Source organism: Musca autumnalis, unplaced genomic scaffold (assembly GCF_047663935.1).
Source record: "Musca autumnalis isolate F117 unplaced genomic scaffold, ASM4766393v1 scaffold_1, whole genome shotgun sequence".
Taxonomy (NCBI): domain Eukaryota; kingdom Metazoa; phylum Arthropoda; class Insecta; order Diptera; family Muscidae; genus Musca; species Musca autumnalis.
Window position 1 is genome coordinate 148,133,844 of NW_027411644.1, and position 7,871 is coordinate 148,141,714.

Here is a 7,871-nt window from a genome sequence, read left to right on the forward strand (position 1 = left end):
ATAAAACAGTTGCATTTTTTGGTAGTTTATGACGAAAAAGCAGGGTTGCGTACAATAGTATGGTGTTTTCGTGTGTTGTTTAGAATAAATGACGCAGCTATCGTCATTTAATTTTGTATGGTAAATGACGCAAAATGTTGCCTGTTTTAGCAAATATATGACGAAACAGCTCTAAATGACGAAAAAGTTGCTAATGTAAATTGGACATCAAACTTCGCGTATAGCTCGTTAAGGCGGACCCTTGCAGATTTCTTTGAGTTTTTCAGTCTAGTAGTTTATGAAACCCCAGAAAATACAGTGGGACTATTAATTTTGGGATCCAAGAGCGCTATGAAGTTTTTCTTGTGGATAATATATGCTCCTGAGCTTCGCTAAATATACGAATTCCTGAGTTTTCTCATAAATTTTATAGTTTTCACAACATTCCAATTCAATTTTTTGTAGGCCATGGAGTTAAAGTTGTGGATATAGCCATATGGGAATTGTAGAGATGTTGAATCAAGGCAGACACATTGAGCGCAACTATTCAAAATATTGTTGTTAACAACTTTTTCATTTTTTTTTTCGCTTTTATTATTTTTTCACTTTCATTCTTTTTATTTTTTCGCTTTCATTTTTTGTTTTCTCTTTTCCACGCTAAACAACAATGTGAAAACAAAAACAAACAAACAATAAACAAGTTTGACAAGACATTTGTCATCAAAACAATTTTGACGTTTTAAGCCATAGCGACAGGGTTGTATTATTGGCGATTCTCATACCTGGCCTACCTAATAGCTATATTACATTACGTGTATTTCATGTGTATGTTTTGAATTTGTTTGTCCTCGTGTAATTCTTTGTGTGTGCGAAAATGACATTTTACCATGATGAAATAATAAGGTGGCGTAAAATGACCAGATGATTGGTTTCAATCTGTCAAATTTTTTGTTATTGTGAATAAATTGTATGAAAACGTAAACAAACGTTTTGACATATTGAAGAATTTTTGGCAAAAACAGAGTTGTGTTTGTGCTACTTACGATCTTGCATTTTACATATGATTTATAATTTTTGCTATTACACCAGTATATGCCCAGCAAAATGTTCGATGCCAAAGATGACATTCAATCATGGGTGCAAGTGATCTAGCATGTCATCTTTTTGGCATCTTCATCGATGAATTTTACCAAAAGATGACGTTCTTTTCTGGATCCGAAGCATGTCATTTTAACCAATGCGTTGACATGTCATTTCCACCAATGCTTTGGCATGTCATTTCCACCAATGATTTGACATGTCATTTTCACCAATGCTTTGACACGTCATTTTCACCCATGCTTTGACATGTCATTTTAACCAATGCTTTGGCATGTCATTTTCACCAACTCCTTGGCATGAAATTTTCATGTATTGTTTGGAAAATGGAAATGCTCATGGTATAAGTAAAGAGGTAGATTTAAATGAAAAAAATCTATAGAACCCTTGTTTTTCATGAATTCATAAAACTTCAAAATTAGTAAACAAAACGGCAACAAGTGGGTTTGTTTACAAAATACCAATTTTAAGCATTTTATAAAAAACGCGAAAAATGAATGAAGGGCCAAGGTTTCTCCACATAATCGAGTTGTGGATATGATAAAATGTTTGTTTCAATAATAAGCTGAAGGATTTCTTCCATACAACTGTTCTAGAAACAATTTTGAAAATCATTGAATTCGATTGTTTTTAAAATTTTTGGCATATTATTCAAACATCACACACACATACACAGTCTGTGTATATTGTTTTGAAGTTTTAGGAATACTCGAATGAAAAAATTTAAATTGACAGAAAGCTTTGGCTAACCTTTATTATTAAACCATGGAAATGCTGTATTGAAATAGGGTTTTCATGAAAAACAAAACTCTTTATTAATTCAAACGAATTCATGAAATAACTACAATTAATTTATCAGTTTAGTTTTTCAAAAGTTTACATCCAAAATTGCAATGTAATCACCACCGCTGCAACGCAAAAGATTACTTCCTCCGTTCTCCGCAACTGATATTCTTTCATCTTACAAAAGGTTTTTTCAATTATCTTCCCATCACCAGTTCAGATTTCGACATGGAATCCAAATGCACTCCTTTAAGTATTTTTATTTCGTAAATTACTTTTATTTTATAATTTCGTTATTTTATAACATTTTGGTAATTTATACTCTTTTGTTTAGTGACGGAAATATGTAGGGATCTACAACCCGGCTTGCTTTAGGGATCTCTAAGAACAAAATGTAACGAACGGGGAGGAGAGACTTTTTATGGAAAATACCATTTATGCTTAATTAATTTATTTTTAATTGTTTCTTTCCAAAAGTAGTTTCTTCTTTATTTTCAGATTCTTGTTCCTTTTCGTTTCGGACTTTTTTTCAAATTCCAAGAAGCAAGATTTGATTGATTTCATTCTATGTCAGATTTAGAACAGACAAGGGAACTTTTAAAATAGCAATGTGTGCAGTCCGATTCTATTTTTAGCTCGATGGTTGGGACTTCATATAATACCAATTGTTTAGAAGTTTTAGTTGTTTGATATGCAGGAAATGTAAGACAACATCACGACGACAGTTCTAACAACTTTGGTCTGTTCCAGAAACTGCAAGAATCTACTTATTTTTACAACGTAACAATTTTTCCTTTATGTTATCGGAAAAAATAGTAAAAATTAGTAGATTTTTGCAGTACTGGAACATACCAAAATGAAAAAAAAGGGTGTAAATAAAAACACAAACATCATCTCTATTGGATCGATGGAATGGGTACAAATGCTGATGAAAAGATCGGATCCTTCACGACTTCCTTTGCATTGGTTCAAATCCTAATGAAAAGATCGGATCTTCCACGACTTCCTTTGAACCAATGCAAAAGATGACATGAAATCACGTCATCGCAAAGAACCCCTTCCGTCAAATTTTGCTGGGTGTTTTTTTGTGTGACATAACCTATAAATGTAAACAAATCCTTTATCAAATCGATTTATTTAAGTTTCTTTAAGGAATTATTTCTTTCAGCTAATTTTGCAAATTTCTGCTTTCATCAAAACAAACAAATCAGCTGTTTTCTATTTATTGTACATACAAAATAGGAAGGGCTCTAAAACGAAAAAGTTACACATGGGTTCACACATCATTTTGATAGATGAAATTTTTTATATGGATCACACTATGTGTACAACATGTAGATGTAAAAAATGCAAAACATACACATGAAATACACGTAATGTAATATAGCTAAAAGAATTATTGTACCATGGTTTGTGCTTTGGGTGAAGCCTTCTACTGTCAAAACTTACCATATTGGTAAACTTATTGTCCACCGTTCTCGACCTGAAACATTCCCATCATCTTGCACAAATGTTGGCCGTTAAATTCAAATGTAACTTGGTAACATCTTCATAAACCTCCTCGATATTTGGGGTGGTGGCGGCCCAGCTCGTTTCTATCCCACTCTAACCCCTATAGCCACCTGAAAGTGTTGGTCACAACTAAACCGATCCCATCCACGGTTTAAGCTTTTAGAAAATTTTACGAAATCTTTTTATTCGTATAAACAAAACTTTTATAGAATCAATCGCGTAAATTTCGGCTATTGCTTCTACGGCTTTTCTATGGTTATGTCAAAATTTTCGATAATATCAATATAAAAAACTATTCATCGATATTGGCGTAAAAAATTAAGTATCGATAATATCGATATTCCCATCGATGGTTTACCAGCTCTACAAACTACAAAATAAGTTATTTTACTTTATAGTACGTTTATATATAACCGGATTTAAAAAAACCCACTGGGTTTCAAATATCAATTCCTTTGCGTATACGTCAAATAAATCCTCATTAAGGCCATGTTTATATTATAGCCTTTTGCAGGGTTAACCTTCTTTATGAGGATTTGTTTGACGTATATGTAATGGAATTGACATTTAAAACCCAGTGGGTTTGTTAAATCCGGTTATATATAAACGTACTATAAGAAGGATAACCCTGCAAAAGGCTATAATATAAACATGGCCTTAGCTTCGTTCCCGTACTTTTTAATAGTAAAACTCGTAAAAGAGAGAACTGTAAAAAAATTGTTCACACAAAAAAGATTTTTGAAATAGTTCGGGAACGGAAAAATGGAAAATACGTCAAAAAAACTGGACAAATGTCAAAGTCGGTGTATCAGCCAATCAGACGCCGGCATCCATGTTACTATTTTTTACACGTTCAAATTTGTCGAGTAAAAAGTTTTTAAAGAGAGCGTAATTCAGCGCCAATTTTGTTTAAAGAGAAGTGAAAATTTTACAACTTTTTTGTGTACGGGAACGGGTTTTCGGGTAAAATGTGTAAAAGTCGTAAAAATTGTAAAAACTTTTTAGTTCTGGAACAAAGCTTTTCATTATCGTTTTCCATAATTTATCTAATAATTTTTTCCCTTTTTTATATCTATTTATTTTAATAGCCAAACTTTTGTTTATGTTTTTGCCAGGAAGTCCGCCACAAAACATTCGAATTTAAATCAGCTTATCAAACTTGCAAATTCTTACAAGAAAAATTTTCCTTGCAAAAACTTGTAAACAAACCTCTCCAATATTAGATCTGTACGATAACTTCGCAAGTGAAAAGTACTTGCAAGTACTCAGCAAGTTCTCAGTAACGTCTCTCCACCAATTTTACTCTCGAAGCTAAAAATTTGTATATTGTTATCGAACAGCAATTTGCAAAAACTTGCAAGAAGTCAGGTGATTTGAAGAAGTTGGCGGAAAAGATTAAATAAATAAATAAATAATAAAATAAAAAAGAAGTCACCACAAACTACAAAATAAGTTATTTTATTTACATTATCGTTTTCCATAATTTATTTAATAATTTTCCCTTTTTTATTTCTATTTATTTTAACAAACGTTTGGTTAGTTTGTTTATGTTTTTGCCAAGAAGACCGCCACAAAACATTTGAATTTTAATCAGTTGATCAAACTTGCAAGTTCTTACAAGAAAAATTTTCCTTGCAAAAACTTGTAAACAAAACTCTTCAAAATTCTCTCACTATTGTCTCCAAATTCGCTCTCTTTTACTTTCATAGATGATCAAAATTACTCTTAAATATTTTTAAGGGAAAAATAAAACTGCGTTTTTGTTAGAATTGTTTTACTTTTTTAATATTTTTAACACACAGACGACATCTAAACAATTACAAAAAATGATTTTATTAAAAATAAAATAACAAAACAACCCGTAAAGGTTTATTTATGTTGTAACAACGAAAAAGAGAAACAAACCACAGCAACGCTGACGTGCGAGAAAGCCCATCTATGTATGTTTACTTTACACGTTTGTTATCGAACAGCATTTTGTAAAAGTTTGTGCAAATTTGTACAAACTTTTATTATCGAACAGCATTTTGTAAAAGTTTATGCAAATTTGCACAAACTTAGGTGCCTCTAAAGGAAATTTAAGCCGAAGTTACTGAGAACTTGCTGAGTACTTGCAAGTACTTTTTACTTGCGAAGTTATCGTACAGACCTATACATTCATTATACCAATTAGTCGTTACGACACGCCAAATTTGGATACGACAAAGCTAAATCCGAGGTCTACTATTGACATACACATAGCCCAGAAAGTCTGCGTTCACCTTACTACTTTTCAAAAACGATGCTAAAACTTTAATAAATAGGTAAATGAGATCAGTTTTTCTTTCATAAATATGTAATTGGCACTCTTTACTACCAGAATAAAAAGAAAAATTCCTGAAAATATGTGTGTTCGTTTACTTAAAATTTGTACAAATTGTTACTGGATGTTGTTCGTTTACTCTACAGTACAATGCAAAAGACCTTAGCAGATTACAAGAAGTTACTGAACTTGTACAAATTGTTGAGTAAACGAACGCACCTAATATATTATTATTACGAAGATAACGGTAAAAAAGTGTTACAACTGCTAAATTAGAGCCCCAAAAAGTCTGCGTTCACTTTGTATGTTGCAATGATACCGTTAATTTTTTTCATTTTTTTTTGCAGTTTTCTCCCATTTTTAATCAATATTGTCACAATTGGTCATTCTGTGAGGTCGTTTACACACTTAACTTAAAAAAGTAAAATATTTCAAGAATAGAAAACAAGGACAAAGTAATTGGCATCGATAAAAGGAAAATTCTAGGTAAACAATGGAAAAAGCTATCGAAATATTGGCGAAACTGTAGGTAGAACATATTAGTCTATACATAGAATTATAATTAGCTATAAAAAAATCGGAATTTTGAAGTCAATGCCCAGATCTGGACGGTCAAAGCGCAGTTTTGGACTGTCAAAAATATTATCAGAACGGGAGGAGCGTAACATAACTAATATAATTAAAACAAACAGTCCGATAATTACCTCAAAAATTGTTGAAAATGTGAAAATGGCATCCAAAAAAAGTATTTGTGCACAAACCGCCAGAAAAATACTGCATAAAGCTGGGGCCTAATTCTCGCATACGTGATCGAGTTATTTCGATCGATATTTTCAGTATTTGGATTACGGCATCCGTTGTCGAATACACTTTCGAGTGGAATCTTTCGAGTTTCTGCCCGCCACACATTTGCTGTCGAACTGATTATTTTTGTGGCACAAAACGAACTTTAATGAAACATTTTGCAATAAAACCAATCAAAATCACATACTAAAGACTTTTTCCAATAAAATTAGTAAAAAACTAGACAAAAAGGGACTGTTTCTTAAAAATTAAAAATATATTTTCCAGTGCCAGAATGAGATTTTTATATTTTTACATAGTGGAATTTATTTCGGAGTCACTATTACTTTTAATTTTTCACAATTTTCTATTATTTTATACAAATTTCATTTTTTCATTTCATTTTACGAGAAACTTGCCGCGCAACATCTTCTTTGTTTGTAATATTTTGTGTTTGCCATATGTTTCACCGTTCGATAACAGTATGTATCGATAACTTTTTTAAATAATTTCGATCGTATACGGGAATCCAAAAATTTCGATCGTTCGTAATTTGTCTTCGAACAAAAACTCGCTCGATAACGGATGCGAGAATTAGGCCCCTGGATATCATAGTATAGTCGCACGGCGAAAGCCGTACATATCACTAGTGAACAGACAGAAGCATATTGAATTTGCTAATGAATACATAAACAAGCCTCCAAGTATTCCGGAATCAAGTCATATTTTCGGCCGAAAGCATGTTCTATATGTTTGCAATGCAAGGACTTCAAAATGTTTGGAAAAGCTCGAACAGCGCTTGAAAAAACAAAATCTTGTTTTACACTGTAAAAAATGGCGAGGGTGCTGTTTTGGTTTAGGGTGTGTAACAGCTTCTGGAATGGGCCAACTTGTATTTATTGAATCGACAATGGACAAGTATGGTTACCTAAACATCATGATGCGCAATTTGAATAAAAATGCAGAAGAACTACGAAATTTTGGTTGCAACAACATAACGTTTCAAAGCATACTGCTGAGACTGTAAGGTTTTGACTCCTATATAATGCCCAGATCTGGGTTTTGACGTAAAAATTCCGGTTTGTTTATAGTTAATTATCACTCTATGTATGGACTAATCTGTTCTACCTACAGTTTCACCAATATTTCGATAGCTTTTTCCATAATTTATCTAGAATTTTCCTTTTATCGATGCCAATTTCTTTGCCCTTGTTTTCCATTCTTGGAATAACTTACCTTTTTAAGTTAAGTACGCAAGCGACCTCACAGAATGACCAGTTGTGACAATATTGATTAAAAATGGGAGAAAACTTCAAAAAAATTCAAAAAAACTAACGGTATTATTGCAACATACAAAGTGAACGCAGACTTTTTGGGGCTTTAATTTAGCAGTTGTAACACTTTTCTACCGTTA